General features: G+C 37.9%; 1 long non-coding RNA gene across 1 annotated transcript in view; it reads left to right on the top strand.

Annotated features, from left to right (window-relative positions):
• The window catches only part of LOC135101599 (uncharacterized), a 267,993-nt gene extending 261,708 nt beyond the window's left edge, over positions 1–6,285 (top strand). Inside the window, exon 5 of the long non-coding RNA XR_010269331.1 lies at positions 6,007–6,285. This is a non-coding gene — a long non-coding RNA (uncharacterized LOC135101599). The remainder of the gene's footprint in view (positions 1–6,006) is intronic.
• Positions 6,286–20,000: the final 13,715 nt, after the last annotated feature.

Raw genomic sequence — 20,000 nt, forward strand, 5'->3', positions numbered from 1 at the left:
TCTTGCTTATAAGGAAATCTCATTTGCGACAGCAACAGAATTATATATAGTAACTGCCACGCCAGCTTTTTGCTGTTCCTTTCCACCTCTCATTGGTCCACAGGGTCTCAGAAAGAGCAGGACACAACAATTAAGTCACGACGAAGGAGGGAATTCATTAAATTCAAATTCAAAGCTACAATAGTACATCAAAGGAAGCAATCAGCATGCAGATTGCATGCAGCATGCCCAACTGACCTATAAGATCTCACATTATGATTAACAATCAATAAATTATATCCTTAAAGCAAATCATTTGTGTTTTTTAAGATGCTAGGCACAATATTGTTATTCATTATGTGACAAGCTTGCATATTAACATCACTAATATAAGAGTTATAAATTCTTATATTTTTAGACAAGAACATAAATAGTGTTGCAGTGTATGGGCTTTTCTGAATTATAAAGTTTGCTGGATATTTTATCCCCACCCACACCCTACCATTTACAGACTGCCAGCAATATACTCCAGTCTTAGGCGCATAACAACAGTGTCGGCTCTAGTGGATGTTTTACCATAGCAGACATTGGTGTTTTCATAAACTGTGACATAGTGTTTCATACTTTTGCTTCTATTGTCTATCGCCTTAACAATATTTCCCGAGTCCCATTGTTTCCTATTCATCAATACACCCTTGACCCTTGTAAATTCATAATGGTCTCAGAATCAATGCCATTCTTATTTAATGACTCCTTAGCAAGCTTGTCAGCAGTTTCATTCAAAACAAATACCAATATGAAATGCCATCCACATAAATCCAACGATATGTCTAGCATCTTTCAGTTGAAATTAATGTCTTTGCATTGTGACATTAATTCACTATTTATAGTATCAGTACAGTACACCCTGACTATCTACAAATACAAAAACATCATTATCTTTCAGGGATGCAACTAATAATCCTTCATTATATGGTCTGAAGTTTTGCAGTTGTAGAGGACGAATAATCCCCGAGTCTCTTAGAAATATGTTCATCAGTACTTACACTCTCCTCAAAATATATCCTAATTACAGCTTCACTTCCAGCCCTAGTGCCACTTACTGAATCATCACAATACGTATAAATTACATTGCAACTGAGTAAAACATTGTGCTTCAGCTCCATAGAAAAGAATTCACCCTTCTTGGCATTTAATTCCAGAATATCCACTTTAATTTCATCCTGCAGCTAGGGTGAAACACTATCAGTCTTTTTCAAGGAACTACAATAATGGACTTTATCATAATCAAGCAAGATTTTACACAGCTTTTTATTTATCATAATCAAGCAAGGTTTTATACAGTTTTTTACCAAAAATATCCACTTTTATAGAGCTATGGCCAGTTTGACAAGTGTTTAAAAGAGATATTAGAGCATCATCGCATCTTCTATCCATCCTAATGACAGCAGCTACAATCAACTCTTTAATTCTGTAATGAATGATGGATAGATTTCATTCAGTTCTCATAATTTCTATTCTTGCACTTCTTGCACATCTTAATATAGTTCTTATTGCCTCATTCTTCACCACTTCCAAAGCATGGAACCTTTTCTGTGAGAGCCACAAACACAGGTGCAGCATAATCAATGATTAACCTAATAGTACTAATATACATAGTCCTCAGTACTGGTATACCACCCCGACATCCATTATTTGCCAACGCTTTCAAAGGCTTCAACCTCGCCTTACAAATATTATGAACACTTATGGTTGCATGAAAATTAATATACATTCCTAGGTACTCATAATTAGTTACTCTTTTCACGACAAAAGCCCTCGGATAATTGAGGCGTTATTTTCTGATATCCTGTGGATCCCTTCCGTCCTGCTACTCCTCCAAGCTTGCCAATGAATACCGACAAAAAAAAGGTTACCGGGATCCTCCGCGCGTTATGGACTTCGGGAGTGGTTACCGGCTAGCGGTCTGTAACCTGCAGAAGCTTGTAGGTAGTCTTTTCTGAATGCTAATTCCAATGAAGTAAGGAGATGAGTGATTATCGGTTGGGTAGTTCGTCTTTTTCAACCTATAGGCAAACCTTTATTCAAACATTCCTCCTCACAATTCGGTCTGCGGAATGTAAGCAAGGGTAATCTATTCTCCTTCAGGTTGTTGGTTAGGAATTTCAGTATGCTCAGCAGATATTTCCTAGATTTTTAATTGGTGTGGTGTAACCACCACACTGCTGTTCTCTCATTTCATGTTCCGTTGCATTGAAGCCCTTGCTGGCACGTGAACAGGGCAGGCTAGAGGCAAAGTTGGTCTTAAGGTAGAGCACAACATGGAGGACTTTGGCGGCACTGAAGAGGCCGACATCTTCCTTACCCTTCTACACCAGTCTTCGCCAGCCGGTACCTTGTGGTTCCTGCATAGTTTCACAAATCTTGTGTCTGTAAGAGGCTACTTGAGACGGTGAATAGTGATAGAAATTATGATGAAATATAATTTGATTTAAAAAGGCATTTTCATAGAGTTTCCTATTGAATATTAATGAACAAAAATCAAAGCTTAGGGAACAGACGCTAACACACTGATCTGTATAAATGAACTGATCATGGCTTAGTTAGGACACAGATATATTGAAGCAAGTTCCATTGGTTAACGTTTTAAAGTTTTCAGTAGGATTCCGCACGGGACTGCTTGAGGCCCTTTACTTTTCGCAATCTATACATCAAGGATTTAGATTGTAAGATAAAACTCAGTTCCTCCATCTATCAACTCGACACAACCTTCCAGACAACTATCCCCTCTTCTTCAATGACACTCAACTGTCCCCCTCTTCTACACTGAACATCCTCGATCTGTCCTTTACTTATAATCTGAACTGGAAACTTCACATCTCATCTCTAGCTAAAACAGCTTTTATGAAGTTAGGCGTTCTGAGACGTCTCCGCCAGTTTTTCTCACCCCCCCAGCTGCTAACTCTGTACAAGGGCCTTATCCGTCCATGTATGGAGTATGCTTTACATGTCTGGGGGGGTTTCACTCATACTGCTCTTCTAGACAGGGTGGAATCAAAAGCTTTTCGTCTCATCAACTCCTCTCCTCTAACTGACTGTCTTCAGCCTCTCTCTCACCGCCGCAATGTTGCATCTCTAGCTGTCTTCTACCGCTATTTTCATGCTAACTGCTCTTCTGATCTTGCTAACTGCATGCCTCCCCTCCTCCCGCGGCCTCGCTGCACAAGACTTTCTTCTTTCTCTCACCCCTATTCTGTCCACCTCTCTAATGCAAGAGTTAACCAGTATTCTCAATCATTCATCCCTTTCTCTGGTAAACTCTGTTTCTGTATTTCCACCTTCCTATGACTTGAATTCCTTCAAGAGGGAGGTTTCTAGACACTTATTCATCAATTTTTGACCACGGCTTTGACCCTTTTATGGGACTGGCATTTCAGTGGGCATTTTTTTTTATTGAATTTTTGTTGCCGTTAGCCAGTGTCCTTCCTACATAAAAATAAATAAATAAATAAATAAATAAAAAACATAAAAAGTAAATCCGCAGATGACACTTAAAGTACAGAACTACTAATCCGGTCAGCGAAAGACTCTAAAATATTACAGGAGGATTTAAACAAGATTCATGAATAGTCAGAAAATTTATATGCCAGTAATGAATCACTCCACATATGTAGAAAAAACACCTCAAATTCAGAATTAGAAGTGATAGCATCCCTTATCTCTGGCCTAGCAAGCAATATATTAGTGTTTAAAACAAAGCAAACACTTTTTTTTCTTTTTTCAATAGAGGTGCAAGCATTATAACATCAAGTTTAAAATCTCAGATTATACATAGCTTTGATTAAACCACATGTCTGGTCCCCTGTTACAGAATGTGCAAAGATGGATGACCAGAAATAATACAAGGACTGAAAAATTTAGTGTACCACGATGAGTTGAAACATCTTAAGCTGCATTCCCTAGAGAGAGGTGCGGGGTGCGCGGCGATGAGATGAAAGTATTCAAACCGGTTTAACTATTCAACAGAAGAGATATGTCAGGTTTTTTGCTTTTTTTTTTTCAGGGAACAAGTTAGAAAGCATGCGAACAGCTATAAATTTGCTATAACTAGATTTAGGAAGATATGCAAAAATTGATTCGCAAATAAGATGAATGAGCAGTACAAACTTAGCAAGAACACGATAAGTGCACAAACATTACATAGTTTTAAGAGGAGGTTGGATAAATGTGTGGTTGACGGTGATGCAGATTGTTCAGGAGTTGCCTTGTGAAAGTCAACTCGCCTTTTGAAATCTGATTTTCTTAACTCCTTATGTTCTTATGCTCACAGAGATGAAAACAGCCCATCCAGGACTAGGGCACGATAAGTCCTCAAGGAGCCACGTCGAACATCTTTTGCAAACCACGTTTCCTTTCCCATTGTCCAGACACCTGCGTCTCAAGTATGGAAGTGTATCAGCAAGCTATTTTAAAAATATCCCCTTTACTCCTCCACCTGTTCTTAAAATTAATGGAGATACTATAGCAAATGTTGATGCTGCAGATGTTACCATTGTTAAGGTATTCGCTGAGGTGACGGCGTGCCTCGCAGTTCCTTGCTGCATGACGTGAATTTCTGCTTCAGGATGGTGTTGGATTTTTCGTCCTTTGGGACAGAAAATTTAATGTGCCCCTTACAATGAAGGATTTGTGCAATACTCTTTTCCCGTGTGGAAATATATATATTGAAAGCCTGACGGTATTCCCTGTATCATGTTAAAACCTTCCGTTTTGTTTATTTTATTTATAATAAAGTTTGGAAGGACAACTCTACCTGAAGCATGGAAATCATCCAGTGTTATTTTCATCTTTATGGTTTGCTAAGATTTTTCCATCCCTGTTTCATTATCACAATGATGTATAGTGACACTGTTTAGAAAAATGGTCAGCACTCGCCTTGTCTGGTTCTTAAAGAATGGAAATCATCTTTCGACGCTCTTGTTGGCCTTAAAAATTCTTTATATCGCTTGTTCTTCATTCAGATACACCTACAAATCATTAATAACATTCAAATGATACTGTGTTTGATGTGAGCAATTTTTTTTTTCTTTCACTACAATTTTCCTTCATCTTTTCCTGCCAAATAAGCTTCTGTAAAGTTCAAACATATTTGTCGTCTGTCAGTTATTCTCTCCCTCCCAGACGACAATAATGCAAAGCTTCCATGTTCATGTATGAGTACGCCTCCCAGATCTCCACTCACACACCACTTCTAAACAATAAAGTAAACTAGATAGAATGAAATTAATAACTCTGTTTGCCTCATCAACGCTAGTTCTCGAATTTAGATAACTTAATCACTTAGTTTTTTACAGTGTTGCACCTCACGTTACCTTTTGTTGCTGTCTTCATGAGGAATAGTTTTCTGATCTTACTACTGCATGTCTCCCTTCCCTTGCAGTCTCGCTGTGAAACATTCTTCCCCTGTTCTTTTCTGCCTACGAGTAATTTGAATTTCTGCAAGAGAAGAATATAAAAACATCTTCGGAACTAGATCAACTCAATCAAGCGTCTCTCGTAACTCTTATTCTGTCTATCCCACGAGAACCTGCGACCGTTTATTCATGTAATCATTTTTTCTTTTAATATTTTTCAACGATTAATGTAAATATTTTTTTTTGCGGGGGACATTTCCCTGGTATTTATGAAAGCCGTGAATCCTTTTTCACTATTTAATGCCTTGTTGTCATTGTTGTTGTTGTTGTCGTCGTCGTCATCGTCCCTCTGTTCCCTCTGGTCTTGTTGCTGCTACCTTTGTTTCTGCAGTTGCGGTTGTTATTATCGCTGTCTAAGATTTAAGCTGCTCCATCACCACTTTACTCTCTCTCTCTCTCTCTCTCTCTCTCTCTCTCTCTCTCTCTCTCTCTCTCTCTCTCTCTCTCTCTCTCTCTCTCTCTCTCTCTCTCTCATTAACATTCACTTTATACACTTAACATGAAAATAATTGCCACCTTTATGTTTTATATCGTTACTTTCCCTTTTTTTCAGTGGCCTGCGGCTTCAGATGACAGTAGCCATCCCGTCCCTATCCACTATTAAGTCTGAATACGACTGAAAGCATTTGTTAGATTCAAGGGTGAGGATGAGAGAGAATATTAAATAAAGAAGAGTTGCCTTGTGCTCACCGACTCGCCTTTTGTAAACTGTTTTTATTCACTCATTTATTTACTCATTTTTTACTTGTATTGTTTATTTGCTCATTTTCTTATAGTTTCATATATACGAAACTTTTTTCATGCACACAAGAGGCGACAACAAACAGAGAGAGCTATAAATATCACACACACACACACACACACACACACACACACACAAAGAGAGAGAGAGAGAGAGAGAGAGAGAGAGAGAGAGAGCTGTTGCGTGCTACACTGAACACTTGTAATGAAAACATGCTGGGGATTTACTTACGAAGCTCCATTAATATCCAGAGTCAGGTATTCAGGTATGACATTTTACCCTCCATTTAATGAAAACAAAAATAAAAATATAAATACTTGAAAATAAAATTGTAATTTTTTGTGGCCACAGGTGATGTTGGAAGGTGACCACCCGCCTGCACACTCCTACAGGCCAAGATGATGGCGGCGGTGGTGGTGGTGGTGGTGGAGAGAGCACAGGTCTTCATGTGCCCACGTAACACTTTTGTCTTACTCTTCTCTTACTCCTGCTTACTCTTTCTTATGAGATTTATATGTTTTTATTTGTTCGTTCGTTCATTCATTCGTGTGTGTGTGTGAGTGTGTGTGTGTGTGTGTGTGTGTGTGTGTGTGTGTGTGTGTGTGTGAATGTGTAGGTGGGAGACAGTGTGTGAGTGAATATGAAGAGAACACTTGCAGTCACCCCAGTGAGGACAGACAGCACACCTGCACCACCTACAACTTGTGGTGGGACAAGCTGGATGTTACATTCATTCCATTTTCAAATAACTGGTATTCATACGTCAAGTGTTCGGTTGTCAAGGAGACAAAGATGAGCACCACGGCAAACATGGCTCATGAAACATACCTCTCATGCCTCTCTTTCCTCGCATTTTACAGTTTTCGTTCCAATGGCACCTCCACTTCGGCAACAATCAAGATTCAGCTCTGTTACAGTGAGCCCATATCTTTCAGGAATCTCATCTCTCATTCTGTATTTGTTTCCAATGAAGGATCGAAACTCATTTGTTCAAACCACTGTTTGTATCGTGTATGGGAAATCCAGGTTTATCTGATCACGTCTTCCGGTTGTTAAGTGTGGTGACCATGCCTTGTTGTGCTGCAGCAGTAAAGTTGCAAACAGGGTTAATTTAATACATCTGTATCAAGTGAAACTACTTGGTTGTATCGATTTTTCTCCACGCCTTGCATTATGTACAGGTAGAACCCAATGGGCGTCAGGTAGATGCGATTGGCTCTCTTTTTGTAAATGTGCTGACCTGAGTTCTGTGGTTATTATGATAATGACGACACTGACAATTTGCAATACTTCTCCAGGTGATCATCTTCCAGCCCGAGGTATTGAGGAGTGATTTAATTAGTCTTTGTTTTTGTGTTGCCTTAATGAACATGCAAGCGGCAATTACACGTCTTCGGAAGTCCCTGATCATAAGAACTTGAACGCTTATACGAGGACTAATTATCAACAAGCCGGAGAGCAAATTATCTACTTCATCTTGTTTTCAAAAGCAGATGATGAGCAGGCTTCATTGTGCTGTGTACATGTGCTTCACCGTACAGGATGTTGCGGTGCTTTAAAAATCAGTCATTCAGTCCGCGTATAGGCCTTTGTTACTTACATGATAATTTTCTCGTCTTTTTTTCTCCACATCCATCATATCAGACTCTTAGCCTCACACTTACTCATCTTAATCATCTCTTGGGAAGGCCGCATCCCTCCTTTAAATCTCAAATTATTTCAGGATTATTGTTCACTTGGAAAATTTTCCCCTCGTTCGTCTTTCACAACGATCCCGCAACTCTTGAAATTTCATGGCTGCACCCACTCATTTCATCTTCGTGGTAAAATATAAAGTTTTTATAGAAACAAATCCATTCGCGGTCACGTTTTAACGGAAGGAGCGGCCGCGCTTGGTCGTCCTCCAGGTCGCTGAACTCCCTCCCTCTCACACATTAGTCAACTAACCAATAATTACGAAAAATAAACACTTCCTCGCCGCGACGAACGATATTGGGTTTTGTCGAGGGAGATCGGCCCAGGATAGAAAGTGGAGGTTTTGTTCCGCTGCGCAAGTCTGGAGCGGTCTTGGCACCTGACCTCATTAGCCTAGGTACAGTTTTAATGTGCACACCCCTGAGAGAATTAGTTTCAGACTCCGATCATAGGTGAAAGAAATCACTATTTAATTTTCTCCTTTCTCCCCTGGTATGTTCGCCTTGGGAATTCTGAAATAATCAACATTAGTTATTAGCCATGGTTTTTATACCAACTTCCGTTCTTTAATAATAATAGGTAACAGAGCAAGAAGTTAATAACGGGTTAAGTCTTCCAGGCGGCCACTGAGGCACAAGAGGTACACTCATATCTTGCATGCAGTCTACGTGTCTATACTGTCATTCTGATAATTCATGCATAGATACCGTATTCCAGGAAGCTTTTTTTTGTTTTATTTAATTTTATTTTATTTATTTTATTTTTATTTATTTATTTAATTATTTGTTTATTTTTTTATTTATTTATTTATTTATTATTTTATTTTATTTATTTATTTTTTTTTTTTCTTTTTTTTTTTTTTTTTTTTTTCTTTCCTCGCGGCCCATTTTTCCCTCCTTGCCTTCAAAGGGACGCTGGACGAACTAACACAGGAAGATTCCCCGCCGCGTGATCATCAAGACTGTCTTGCCTACGGAATGCCCGTCCGGCCCGAGGAGGGAAAAGAAAATAACAAATCACTTTCCTGTCCACTGTCCATTCCCGAAACTCATTAGGGATGGATAAAAACCACAAATTTCCTCATGCGTTAGGAGTATCGGATAGAGAAAGACGGAAAAGAGAATAAGTAAAAAACATGAGGAATGGAGATGTCACTGTGGATCAGATACGCTGGACATCAACCTCCTCGGGATGCGAACCAAATAAATTGTCCTTTGTGCTTCGGCTCCAGAAAACACTCCATTTCCGAACCTCCGGCTGGCGGGCGGGCTGGCGGCGGGCGCGGTGTTCCTGGCGGCGTCGCGAAAGAAGTGCCCTGCATTAAATAGCTATTGCATTGTTGTATTTCCCCTCTGTGTGAGACATAGAAGATACGTGCTTGCATTTCCTAGAGAAAATAAAATATTGTTATGTTGTGGAGAAAAGCATAGTAAGACTCTCTCTCTCTCTCTCTCTCTCTCTCTCTCTCTCTCTCTCTCTCTCTCTCTCTCTCTCTCTCTCTCTCTCTCTCTCTCTCTCTCTCTCTCTCTCTCTCTCTCTCTCTCTCTCTCTCACGTGGCTCCTGTCAACGTTCATCATCATCGACAGGAAAAGCACGAGTGAAGTTTTATTGCCTCAGGATTTTTTTGTATAATTTGTTTTTAGTTGTACAGTTATGCGATTCCTCGTAATGCAATCACGATGTTACGGGAATGTAGAGAGAGAGAGAGAGAGAGATGCACATTTCTATACTAACTGTACGTGTAATTGAGATGAAACGGCATTCTGGTCTTTTATAACATAAGTTTTTACCTGTTTTTCGTTTTCTTTCCTTTTCGTTTTCCTAATTCTGAGCTGTGCATTCTTCGTCATGAGAGAGAGAGAGAGAGAGAGAGAGAGAGAGAGAGAGAGAGAGAGAGAGAGAGAGAGAGAGAGAGAGAGGGTGGCAGACAAAGAAAGAGAGGAAGAGAGAAGGAATGATGTTTTTCCCCTGATCATAATTCACGACCGCCCCTACAGGTCCGCATGACGTCACCACCCACGGATCGCCACCACACCAACACTACACCACCACCACACTAACATCACATCAATCCCCAAACACTACTAATATCACCACCACCAACACCACACCAACACCACTATATAGCATTGCCACCACTACTACCACCAACAACACCACGCCATCACCATTACCACCGCTAGCACGTCTGCTTTACTACAACACCAATAACACCAGAACCACTGCAATCAACACCAATAACACCGTCACCACCCACAGAAAACAATGCATAAAGGCCAGAAATGAAGCAAATCGGGTACTAAGATTCATTTTTAGGGATGTTAAAAGTAGAAATCCCGAAGTTATATTTGGCGCTGGTCAAACCTCATCTAGATTATGTTGTGCATTTCCCTTCCTCATATTTTAGGAAGGATATAGTCTATTCAAATCAGAACAAAGGAGAATGACTAAAAGGATACAAGGGATATGGAATATTTTTTGCGAAAGACTGAAGTTTTTAAATTTACATTCCCCAGAGAGGCATAGGTTGAGAGGGAACCTGATAGAGGTATTTAAGTGGTATTGGGGTATAGCAAGGGTGACGTAAGCAAAATCCTCAGGGTCAGTAATCAGAAGAAGAAATAATGAGTTCAAGCTTGAAAACGTTAGATTTAAAAGAGATATAGGAAAGGAATTGGCTCTCAGACAGAGTGGTAGGTAAACGGAATGGACTCTGTAATCAGGTTGTTAATGGTGATTCATTAGGAGATTAGACAAATTTATGGTTGAGGACAATGGGTGGAAATGCTAGGTAAGTATATTTCATGCAGGGACTGTCACGTGTAAACATGACAGCTTCTTGCTGCTTCTCTTATTTTCTTATGTTCTTATATTACTACCTCGAACACCACACTAATCACAATCACTGAGACTACCAGCATCATCAACACTACCACTACTCTCCCAGCACCACAATGACCACCAATACCGCAGTTCCCATTACCACAGTCACCACTACTGGTACAATCACTGTTTCAACCATAACTAACACAATACCCACTATTTAATCATTATTTTCTTATGTGTCTATATCTTGTTATCCATGCATTCAGCCAGTTAGTCAGTGAGCGAGAGGATCACTCAGTGCATTCATCTTCTGCAGGTCTGCCTTCTTGTCTGCTGTACTATCAAAAAAGAAAAAAAATCAATAATGTCTCTTCCTTTCATATTTCTGTTTATACGAAGAGCTTTTATTTTCGCCACAGGTTTCTAAAGTTGTTTTCAAGCACGAGATGGAATTGCATTCTTCTAGCTCTGAGTAAGCGTGAATTGGTTTAATTAGTTGGTTACTTGATTATTTATTTAGTTAGTTCGTTAGTTTGTTTGTTAGTAAGTTGTTTGTTTATTTCTTCGTTCTACTTTTTTTTCTTTTTTTACAATTCAGAGAGGCTGTCAAAGAGTACAAAAATAAGGAAAATACATGCTCAACTTGCCTCTCCCTGAAAGTCTGAGAGGATAAAAAAAAAAAATTGAAATTAAAATTCAAAAAGGCCAGTTTAGTTCAGAAAGTGTCCTTTTACCCCATCTTTTGAATGACTGATTTTTTTTTTTTTTTAAAGGAGTTCTGGCTCAGGTCAACAAAAAAGTTAAAAAAAAAAATGTCTACTGAGGTGCCAATCCCCGAAGATCACAGCTAAATGGATTGATTTACATGCTGCGCCTCGGCAGCAGGGTACGTGTATGCATATCCTGAAGCAAGCCACTGGTTCAAGGGCAACTAGGCGACAGTCAGCTGAACGAAAGGACAACTAGGTGACAGCCAGCTGGGCGACAGGACAACTGGGCTACGGGACAACTAGGTGACAGCCAGCTGGGAGACAGGACAACTAGGTGACAATCAGCTGGGCGACAGGACAACTGGGCTACGGGACAACTAGGTGACAGCCAGCTGGGAGACAGGACAACTAGGTGACAATCAGCTGGGCGACAGGACAACTGGGCGACAATCACCTGGGCGACAGGACAATTAGGTGACAGTCAGCTGGGCAACAGAACAACTGGACGACAGTCAGGTGGGCGACAGGACAACCAGGCGACAGTCAGCTGGGCGACAGGATGAATAGGTGACAGGCAACTGGGCAACAAGATAGGTAACAACTTTTCACTATGTAAATAGTAGACTTTGCTACTGATAATAATACATACAGTAGACATTTATTGGTTTATCATAAAAAGACTAAAAAGACTATTATGTATTTTCTAAATCAAGGAACAGCACTGTATTTCCCACTCTTCAGGGAGAGTAGAATCGTCCTTGAATTCTCGATAACATGCAACCACATTCTTTATTCATTCATTCTTTCGTTCGGGCTCAGGTTCTGCCGAATGCTTTGCTGGTCAGTGTTAACCGAAAAGTATACTTCATATACCACATATATTACTCATAAATGACATCGTGATAAATCGGATTTATGTAGCTAGGCGACTAACTTTATCATGTAACTATCTATACCTGACGTATAGAAGCCTCAGTGCCATGTTCCTTCCATAGTTCATCCAGCAATGAAAACGTGGACATTCTCCTCTTGTTTGCCATTATGTTAAATTTGTTGTGCCAGCTTTCTACTGCGTTATTAGTTCAAGCTTCATCTACCATTATTCTTTCACACATTCCACATCTCAGCTATGTAGCGTAGTGGATCTCCTAGTCTACTACATGCAGGCTGTCCACGTATGTAAGCTTTATTCAGACACTCAGTAACGTCCTCAAGTCGTATCAGATCATCACAGTTTTCGCCATTTAGCAGACCCAACGAAATTTCGAGTGATTTCATTGTGTAATTGTCGACCAGTTGTCCGTCCACTCGTATGACCATTACCGCCCATTTGTCTTGTCGCTCAGTTCGCATTCGCCAATTTTTCCTATCGGCCATTTGTCCTGTAGCCCAACTAACTTTCGTCCATTTTTCCTGAGGCCCAGTTGACTTCCGCCCAGTTGTCCTGTCGCCCAGCTGACTGTTGCCCAATAGCCACCGAACCAAGCCACTCCATGAAGGGCCGAGTGGTGGGGAAAATTGCTGCACTGACATCCATATTTGTAAGTGCATCGCTCTCTCATAACGACCATTATCCATAGATAGCACGTATCAGAAGTTAGGCCCTCATTTTTTTTTTTTTTTTTTTTTTTTTTTTTTTGATGCAGAATCCTTGTTAAATTATCACTTAAAAACGTGAAAACATCAATAATCCTTAACCCTTTCACAACTAGATTTTTTCCAATACTCACTTCAACTTTTTAGACACTATTTTTTTCTGCTTTAGTGTTTTAAATAGTTTTGTAGCACTGAGACAAAATTAACGTTTTCTGTCATTTTCTGTATCCCAACAAACATTTTATACAGTGGTCTCAATGTCAGCAAAGGACACCCAAACGCTTGAGAATAGGGACCTTATTCAGAGACTTGCGGGTGTGGTTGTTCCCTGCAGCCTGTGAGTAGAAGACAGAGGTTTACTTGATAGTCTTGGTAGTCCTACTGTACGTCGATCAATCCAGATATTCCCACCGTGGTGAGTGTGGGGGAATGGCGGCTGTTGTAAGAGAGATTCTTAGATCATCATAAAAAAAATAATAAATAATAATAATAATAATAATAATAATAATAATAATAATAATAATAATAATAAAACGATAAGAGAAACTGCAAGAAATTATCACGCCTACACGTGACATTCTATGTATGTACAAATCTTTACCTTCACAGACACGCCTAAAAAAAAAAAAAAAAAAAGTATGAAGTCATAATTGCCTCCATATTATGGCAGAGGAATATTGCAGCCTTTTTTTCTTCGTATCAGATATACTTCATAACGGTATACTCATGCAAATAAGTCAAAACTGACTCTGTAGAGAAAACGTTTAGTGAACTGTCACTATAACTTTGAAAAATAATTCATCGTTGCATGAAGCCGCAGAACAATGAAATGAAAATACTTCTGGTGTGCGTTATCAGTCAGAGCCATGTCACCAGGTAAACATGCCCCACAGACTTCATGATATATAAATTAACGGTAGCACAACAATCATGCTTACGCATTTTTGAGAATACAGACCTCTCTAATCATAAAAGTATCTATAAGTTTCAAGTTCTAAGTTCAGATTTGGTGCTAATGCACACGGTCATTTAGTGCTGTCACACAAGTGCCCAGTAGCCCAGTTGGTTGTCACACAGGCGCACAGTAGCCCCGTTGTTTGTCACACAGGTGTCTAGCATTCCTGCTGGCTGTCACATGTTAGAGAATATTACAGTCTTTGTTGGAGAGAAATTATTCCTTTATTTTTGTGCATCTCTTTGCCAAGGTTCAAATAGGAAAAATGTCTTTGGAGCGGGAATTTTGTTGTACTGTTATTATTGATTTTTTTTTTTTTTTTTCTCAGGAAAGACATGTGGGAAAAATCCATGTTTTCTCATTATTCAAGATAATTTTCAGATTACAATGAGAAAAAAACAGACGGTGAAATTCTCAAGAAAAACATTTATTGTTTATTAGTGAATAATGCAAAAGATATCAAGGAAATGTAATGTTTTCACATTAATCTTTCCTCCTTAAATCAACTAAATAAATAAATAGATAATAATTAATTAACTAATTAATAATAATAATAATAATAATAATAATAATAATAATAATAATAATAATAATGATAATAATAATGATAATAATGATAATAATAATAATAATAATAATAATAATAATAATAATAGTATAATAGTAACAATTATTATTATTATAATAAATTTATCCTCCTCTCTTTTCCCTGACAGATTCTCAATAAATAAATTCAGTGATAACAAGAAAAATATAAACGATTTTTTCTTCACTCATTTTCTCCAAAGGGCCCCTCAGCATCTGGTCATTCATCATACTCGTAACAATATGACCAAGATAATTTTCCCACTGATTTTTCCTTATCAGAGACTCAATGAAGAAATCCATCACTCATATGAATAGCAGGTCTTCACACTATTACCCTTCAGAATATTAGAAAAAAAAATAAGACATTGAAATAGGGGCATATATATTAAACAAACAAAAAGTATATATAAAAACTTTCAAAATATAGTGATACGTTTTAGTTTAGGGTAAATTGTTAACACTGCTTTCTCTTTGACTTTTCCTCAATAGAACTCCAAATAATTATCGAATAGCAACTCAGTAAATAGCACACTTTTCCCGCTAATTTCACCTTTGTTAATTCTTTAGATATCCAGATATAAAGGCAGATCGACTCTAGAAATTTTCCCATTAAATAACGCATTTCTCTTAGCATAACGCCTTAAGTTACCTTAGAAACCTGTAATTGCTTAAAACTTAAAATCCTCAGACACCTGTTATTATGAACCTGTAACTGCTTAAAATCCTCAGACAAAAAAAAAAAAAAAAACTTACCTGATGAAAAAAAAAACAACATTCAGCATGTCTGCATACATAAGACCTTTTTTTTTTTTTTGCTATCTTGGTTTCACATTGGCAAAACTTTTGAAAACTTCTTGAAATGAAATTAAGGAAAAAAAAAATGTTGTCTGTTGTGTTTCTACTGAATTATTTATCTGAAATTTTCTTGGGAGAATATAAGTGATAAAGTGCGTTATTTTTATCAGCTATTTCTTCTTTTTCTTCTTCTTCTTCTTCTTCTTCTTCTTCTTCTGTTACTTGTTATCAGGGGCTCAGTTGTGTGAAAATATCTTCTTTTAAAATATTTGTCCTATGTTTTTCAACCTGCTATTTAAGAAATGTACCTATTTCAGTGTTGTGTCATTCTTTCCGTTTCATTCAATTATAACAACATCGACACAAGTCATTTTCATTTTTTTTCCTTTCAATATTCTCCTGCGTCACTAGAACTAGCTGTTGAGTTAGCTGCTTTCTATTTGTTTTTCCGTCTGATTATCCTGTTGCTCAGTTAGTTGTCTTCAGTTGTCTATTAACCCCGTCAGTTGTCCCCAGTAGCGTAGCTGGTTGTCCCCACTTGTTTACAATATTAACTCCTTTGGTTGTCCTTGCAGTTTTTCGTTGCCAAATTGCCATAGCACCCTTATTATAGACTGGAATGGACATTTGAAACCATATTAACTCTATCACCAAGCCAGGCACTGTTGGGATTTACTGCGGGCAGGATGAGTGCCATCCTCTCAGAATGAATGGACTTGCATTATAATCATACTAGGCTTTTACGAGTGTTGGTGGAGTGGGTTGTGACTTGAGCCCATATTCAGAAACGTTCTGCTCTCTCACCGCGACTATTTTCCAAAGCCACAGAGATGATTAGCTGGGTTCTCAAGAGTTTTCTGCTGTTAATAATTTAGAAATCCTGTTAATCTGTCACTAGAACCGTATATGCCCTTAAAACCTGTGTAACTTCAAGTAGAGCTTTTTGAAAGTGGTGGAAATGCGGCGCAGAAGTGTTTCAGAATACGGTCCTTGAATTAATGATGGTGTGAGTAGCTAAGGAGGGACTGGCACTTCAGTGGGCCATTTTTTTTTTTTTTTCCTCTTCTTACATAAGATAAATAAGAAGAAAAATATTAATAATCGGCGTTGAATTTATTGAACTTGTCACAGCAAGAGTAACCAATATACGTTTATAAACAGCGGGAATAGTGTTGGTTCATTGAATGTGTGTGTGTGTGTGTGTGTGTGTTTTCCAAAGACATATTTTTGCAGTGTTTTGTGTTTCATAGTTTCCATAATATCTGTTCCTCCTTAATCGAAAACAATGCAGTTGTTATTGGAATACGGATGGTTTGTGAGACATTGTGGTTACATGGGTGTGTTTACAGCACTCTGTGGGATTGTATAGAAAAAAAATTGAAAACAAGTTGTATTATTAAGATAGTGTTGTTTATTATATTAAGTTAGCCTTGGAAATTTAATGTTTTCCTCGATATATGATGTACACAATTATTTGTTTTAAAAGTTAAATCTAAACATCTGTATATATATATATATATATATATATATATATATATATATATATATATATATATATATATATATATATATATATATATATATATATATATATATATATATATATATAAAACGGATGCACAAATGGAAATCAACAGCCTTGCCTAATAGTAGAACATTTTCTTCGACGCAGTGAAACTTTACATAGAGAATGTAGAATTTCTTGAGGGGAACTAAAGTAAGTTATAAGATTAAAAGTGTGTGTGTGTGTGTGTGTGTGTGTGTGTGTGTGTGTGTGTGTGTCTCGTTTTTATGCTTGCTTTCGTATGTATACCGAGAGTTTTGCTCGCTACGTACTGTTTACTTTTGTGTTTATTTTATATTCCAAATTATTTAATGTTTAATATTTTTGTTTTTTTTCATAATTATTATTTTTTTCATTTTTACTTTTATTTATTTATTTATTTATTTAGTTTGTTATAATGTATCTGTGTATTTATTTATTTCATTTTTTTTTTTCTTTACAATTCATTGGCGTGTATGTTTGCAGCGTTACTATTATTTTTAGTTTAACTTTATAGTTAAAATTACTCACGTTGATTGCAAATGGTGTATTCAGTGTTTTCCCGTGAAGATGCAACATTGCGGCGATGAGAAAGAGGCTGAAGACGATCAGAGGAGAGGAGCTAAGACGAAAGCTTTTGAGTCCACCCTATCTAAAATAGCAGTATGAGTGGAACCCCCTCATATATGTGAAGCATACTCCATACATGGACGGATAAGTCCTTTGTACAGTTACCAGCTGAGAAAAACTGGCGGAGACGACTCAGAACACTTAACTTCATAGAAGCTGTTTAAGCTAGAGATGAGAAGAGAAGTTTCCGATTTAGATTATAAATAAAGGACAGACCAAGGATGTTCAGCGTAGAAGAGGGGGACAGTTGAGTGTCATTGAAGAAAAAGGGATAGTTGTCTGGAAAGTTGCGTCGAGTTGACAAATGGAGGAATTGAATTTTTTGAGGCATTGAATAATACTAATAATACTAATCAGAAATTTTAGAGAAATCAGAAATCAGGCGTTCTGTGGCTTCCCTGCGTAAACCGTTTACTTTCTGAAGGGTTGGACGTCTATGAAAAGACGTGGAAAAGTGCAGGGTGGTATCATCAGTGTAGGAGTGGATAGGACAAGAAGTTTGGTTTAGACCTTTAATGAATAATCGGAAAAGATTGGGTGACACCACTGTTAATAGATTTACATGAATAGTGACCGTCTACCACAGCAGCAATATGTGTGTGTGTGTGTGTGTGTGTGTGTGTGTGTGTGTGTGTGTGTGTGTGTGTTTTCACTATTCACTGCATCCAGTTGAGCTTGCTGTGTCCTACCTGTTAACACTGTTTTATCACAGTTTTCTTTTATAATAAATGTTTTTTTTTTTTTTTTAGCACACGATTTATATTGCCGTGTTTGGAAAACAATTTTTTTCACGTCATTCTTTAATATTTTTAAACCTTTTTTTTTCGTGTCGTTTTGAAGATATATAATTCTGTCATTTCGTGATTTTTTTTCCTTCAGGCATTTTATTTTGTACGATTATAGCCTCTTCTTTCCTGCTCTTATTAGGCTGGTGATCATAGCTTATTAAGTATGTCGGCGTAAAGACCAATCGTATGGTTGCTCTTTTGTATCTTCTTAACCTTCCCATTTCTTTTTATTTATTTTTTTTTGTCGTGTGTTGCTGCATATTCAAGCTTTACTCGGAGAGAGAGAGAGAGAGAGAGAGAGAGAGAGAGAGAGAGAATCTATTCTTAAATTTCATTACTTTCAGCTACAGATTCGGCCTCCTCTCGTAGCTTGCGGGAAAAAAGAGAGCGGAGAGGGAAGGCTAAAATGCTACTGAGGTGGAATATAATAAAATTCGTGGAGTATTTATGTGATGAGGTGTGGGAGCTTCATCTTTATGTATTGTAAGCAGTGCGTAGTTGTTTCTCTTGGGGTTCAACACACCACACCACTGCCGCCCATCACCTTTAATTCATAAGGCACAGTTATATTTAATTGATGGATATGATAAAGACTGATAGGCGTACATGTTGGTAGCATGAGAGATAAACTTCCTATCACAGGAAGTCGTCAGCACCCCGTCAGGAGACAGGTGAACAAGAGAAGCAGGTGGGCGGACGGAAAATCAATAAGGCTTGAGTAAGTAGGTCAGTAAGACACCAACCCCTGCCTATTGCTCGGGGAACTAACTAGGTCATGTGTGTGCTACATCCCTGTTCCAGGCCATCCATAGAAACGTCACCACCAATCAGCGAGTGTACTCTAGTCACGGGATTTTTCTTCTCCCTTAATGATTATTTTGTACTTTCATCTGGTATACTATATCAAGAAAAAGATGTCTATACCATAATGTATGTAGTACATAAAGACTGAATATCCATACAGGACATATATATATATATATATATATATATATATATATATATATATATATATATATATATATATATATATATATATATATATATATATATATATATGGCGTAGCCACGAAATGGCACCAGAGACCCATATGTCCTTTCTCACCTCCCTCAACCCCATGAGAATCCTCTGTGACCCCGCAGGTGCCCCCCCCTCCCCCAGCCACGACCGCTACATTCATCATGTGGCATCAGAATACCTCCTATCTCCGCTTATAGTTCCCTTCCCATACTCAACTCTGAGCACGTCCCAACCCGAGCTGTCCCCTCCACTGATGATAAATAGTAGACACATAGATACGCCATTGGATCAGTTTAAAGATCTATCTCGCTTGGCTTACTTAGATTACAGAAAATTGGTATTTATAGAACCTATATCAATGTTCGCATCCCTTACTTGTATAACTATAAGGATAATTAGTTATTTTGTTTAAACTACTGGTTTTCTTGTAGAATAATGCATAAACGTCTGCATGGATGTTTGAGTTATGGGCTTAGTTCCGTGTAATATGTGCTCAATGACAAATTTAGGCTGCATTATTACTTCGATTATTTTATGTTTTCAGGATGTTTATTTACGGCCATTGAAAACTGATCCAAAGAAAAGTACTTGCTGTTATTTTTCACAGTAAATCAGTTTTCAGATATACGCTATTAAGTAAACCGGTGATGAAACCAA

The sequence above is a fragment of the Scylla paramamosain genome, chromosome 6, assembly GCF_035594125.1.
Source record: "Scylla paramamosain isolate STU-SP2022 chromosome 6, ASM3559412v1, whole genome shotgun sequence".
Taxonomy (NCBI): Eukaryota; Metazoa; Arthropoda; class Malacostraca; order Decapoda; family Portunidae; genus Scylla; species Scylla paramamosain.